This window comes from Triticum urartu, chromosome 2 (genome assembly GCF_003073215.2).
Source record: "Triticum urartu cultivar G1812 chromosome 2, Tu2.1, whole genome shotgun sequence".
Lineage (NCBI taxonomy): Eukaryota > Viridiplantae > Streptophyta > Magnoliopsida > Poales > Poaceae > Triticum > Triticum urartu.
The window spans coordinates 582,496,491-582,500,498 of record NC_053023.1 but is presented as its reverse complement, the minus strand read 5'-3'; the positions used below and the strand labels follow the sequence as shown (position 1 = coordinate 582,500,498).

Here is a 4,008-nt window from a genome sequence, read left to right as displayed (position 1 = left end):
TTGATAGCAGCCATGGCCCATTTGATGCAGGTTCTATGGGCTCAGAACTGGGCCATTTTCCACTAATAATATGTTGTAATCTATGTTTTCCCCTAATCCAGATGACCTGCACGATTCCATATCCTAATCGTTGTGCAAAGGTACCAGTCCTGCGCCGGCCAGCCCTGCCCAGGCCAGCGTTATTCATCGTCATGGATACGACATGCTGTATGCTGCTACGGTCTGATAACGTGCAAGGGCACGCCATTAGTTAAACGGAAGCCATCAAACCAGGGCACGCGTCTGAACGCCACGTACATAAGACAGAGGTCACCACGCGGGCTCGAATTAGGTATTATGTCGGTATCAATGACACACATATGTGTATTCTGAACCTTACCTTTGACAATTAAAGGCATTTCTGGCGTTTTGGTTGCACTAGCCGATAGCGAACCGCGTCTGTTGCACACATACAAGTGGATCAGCAAAATCAACAACACTACGCAGCACAGGGAAGCAGTGAAACATGTTTCATCTACTTTAAGAAGACAAATTTTCGACCAAAGCTAGGGGCAACACCACGCAACACGGGCCGTCAACTAACAACATCATTTTATCTAAAAAAAACTAACAACATCATCCATCTAGGTTAAGGATACAAAGATGGTAGGGACACGGGGCTCGTGCTCGGGGAGACAAGCTTGGGGCCCGGGGTAGGTCGGAGCTTCGGCTCTGGGTAGGCGATGGTGGGCTCGTTCCGGGTGGTTCCCGCGAGCCATGGGGTCCCTCTTCTCATGGGTACGGTGGTTGGTGGCGGTGGTCGGGCCATCGCTACTTTGTCTGACAGATTGGTGCCAGAGGCCACACGCATGGCTTCGTGAGTCCGTGTTCGGCGGCTGCCGCCGGTAGCCACGGGGTTGTGCCCCCCCCCCCCCGGTCCACCTGGACTGGCTGGGCATGGAGGCATGGGCGCCTTCTACTGTGGAGGTGCCAATCCAGACCCTATGGCTAATGCCGGACTCGGCGTCCGATGCACGAAGATGGACTCGCGCAAGAGGAGTCGCTATTTGGCGTCATGGTGGCGTTAATGGCAAAAAGGTCTATCAAGGTCGCTATTTGGTTAGAAGTTTTTGTACGTCACAACCACAAGCACAGATAGGAGTATGAAATTTCTTTAGTGCACCAGCAGCCGGGAGGCGCACACAGATGAAATCTTGCGGTAATTACATGCAGGTGGACGGTGGCGTTAGTGACCGAGACGGTGGAACGACATTAACTCTGTTCACACTTTTGGCTGCTTTCCACTGGCCTTTCCGGCTGCAAAAACGAGTTCATCAAACAGCAGTTCATTTACTGTCCAAACGGTGCCGAACCGCGTTCATTTAGCTAGACGAAAATAGCAAGTTTTGCATGCCCCGGCCAGCACAATGCAGCTCAGAACTTTTAGTAAATGACTCCACCAGCTAATGCAGAAATTTGCCCAAAGTAGCTCCTGGCGCGCACTGCCCGGTTAGAAAGGTACAGCAGCCTTGGATCCGTATACGCCTGAAAAGTCACGCACTAGCTTGCCATTCCGGGACTACGCCTTTCAAAAGGTTCGGCCAAGCTTTCCTCCTGTGTCCTGGCGAAATTCAACAAATCATAAAAGCAGAATCTTATTCACCCAAAGGTGCGGATCTCAGCGCCCATGAACGGTTCCGATAGCCACCCCTCTAGCTAGTGTGGATAGCAAATCCATCCTCTCTCTCTCTCTCTCTCTATATATATATATATATCTGTGTGTGTGAAATTATGGATATCAAAACGTACTGTGGTCACAACCATCGCACGCGTCCACGCGCACGCTGAGATCCGTGCTCAGATTTGCTGGCCTAAAAGTGTGGCGGGATTCTTTGATTTTCTGCGCGCCTCCCGCCTGGTTTTCTTCTGCCACGGTGCAGTCTTTCCTGGCTCGGTCAGAGTGGAAGGCTGGCAGCGTCCCAGCGTGCAGGAGGGGGTCACGAGCGCTACCAAGTGGAACCTCAGCCCGCAACGGAATATTTTCTCGGAACGGATTCCACGATCGAGACCACAGTTGTTGCGCACCCCATCCTTTACTCTGTCTATCTCTTCCTCCTCTGCCTGCTTCCTCCACCTCCAGTCTTCTGGAGCACCAAAGCCACCACGCGAGGCCCCACCATCCTCACGGAGATGAGCCCGACGGACCGGATCCAGCCTCCTCCACCGGGAGCGGCGACAACCTCCACCGGGAGCGGCGACGTGCTCCTTCTCCTCGTCTGTCACCTCCGTCGAGAGCCGCGTGACTGTCGGCTTCGAGGGCGCGGTTGCAGCCCATCCATGGTGTTCGTCTAGTCCCTTGCGACGGACACCACCAAGTCGGCGAGCGTGGGATCCACAAGACACCATGGACTCCCCGTCACAGTCCTGGTGGACCGATGGATGAGGCAGCTAGCCCGAGGCGAGCTGGACGATGTTCCACCATGGTGTAGACAGCCAACACGCGTGTAGACAGCGCCGTTTCACCATGGTGTTCGTCGCCGCCGTCAATGGCCTTCGGCCTCGATCTGCATGTTGGCCGGATACGGCGTGGTGGGGAGGAGGTGAGCTGGTCGTGGTGGGGAGGAGGAGCAGCTGTGGCAAGGAGAGATTGCCACTGGGAATGCAAACCGCAATGGAATCCATCCGCATCGACGTTGTTGAAATAGAAGTTGGCCCTGAGGTGAGCTTACTGCAGTTCTCTTCCCCCGCGCGGCACATCCTTCTTGCAATGTTTTTGATGATCTGTGATCCTGGAGTAACCAGTAGAATTAGATGGTTGGATTCCCACACCTGAATTAGATGGATGCCTAGTAGAATTAGATGGATAGATTCTTACACCTGAATTTTGATTATGTTGCGGTGTTGCCGAGCTTCCCTCTTCTTGCTTTGTTGCTACAAACATAACCTCCTTGTTTTGTACCTTTTTAGAGAGATGTTTTTGCGATGTTTTTAGAGAGATTGTTGTTGTGATATAAAAATTGTTTGACCCATGTTTTTAGTGCAGACAAAAGCACATCCACGGACCATGGCGAAATTTTGCAGACGCTAAACCAGGAGAGTTATAGCTTTTTTTGTCTAAACTTCTCTCTTTTATGTTCACGAGCCTGGATGCTAAATTGTAGATCTAATTGTTTTTGTTTTTTCAGAACGCTTACATCTAATTGTTTGTACAGGACTTTGCAACTCACCTAACCGAACTTTGATATTTACAATATTCGAAAACACTTTTAACTTCTGAAATCGTGATGATTGTGCTCGTGCACTGAGTTTCAATCTTCTGAAAGTTGACTAAATCTCTGATGGACATTTTGAGCTCATTTTTTGGTCATGGCTGAAACAATTTTAACTTCTGATTTAGGTAATTTTGGGGAGATCTAAATCTGAATGAATATTGTAAGTGAAACATTGAAGAAACTGTTATCTGAATGAACCATGTTGACTTTAACCTCAATTGCCCATGTTATGTGAAGGCACGCACATCCTTTTAGATCTACACACATCTTCTCTGAATATGATGCAAGTTATTTGACTATGATGCACTTGTACTTCACAAATGACTAGTGCTGAATTTCATCAACGGAACTTTCTGTGACGATTTCTGGATCTTGGATTAATTTTTTTTATCGGTGTGCCATGGTCTTGGCCTCGGTTACGAGATTTTAACTGCTCTGGCTACCGGACGTCGCATGGGAGAGAATGACACACTGCGTAAAGCCACACACAGAAAGGTTGAGACTGCATTTTCCTAAGCATGTGTCCATTTGCACCCAAACGGATATACGCGGACGATTTGAGATTGTGTATTACAATTTTCCTAAGCAAAACTCAAATGGTTGGTCGTTCCTAGCCTTGTCATCGCCGCTCCGAATGCACTTTTTAGAGCCAGCTTGTGAATCTTTGCCGTTGTTCAGAGACGCGGCCACACACACAGAAGCCTTCTCCTACCTCGCACCTGTGGAGCCTTCTGCCTCAAGTCTTTTCAATCTTCTC

General features: G+C 49.7%; 1 long non-coding RNA gene across 1 annotated transcript; it reads left to right on the top strand.

Moving 5' to 3' along the window:
* Window positions 1–1,901: 1,901 nt before the first annotated feature.
* Window positions 1,902–3,258, top strand: LOC125538929. Its single transcript, XR_007296545.1, has 2 exons — window positions 1,902–2,698; window positions 3,023–3,258. It is a non-coding gene; the product is annotated as an uncharacterized LOC125538929 (long non-coding RNA).
* The last annotated feature ends 750 nt before the right edge of the window (window positions 3,259–4,008 follow it).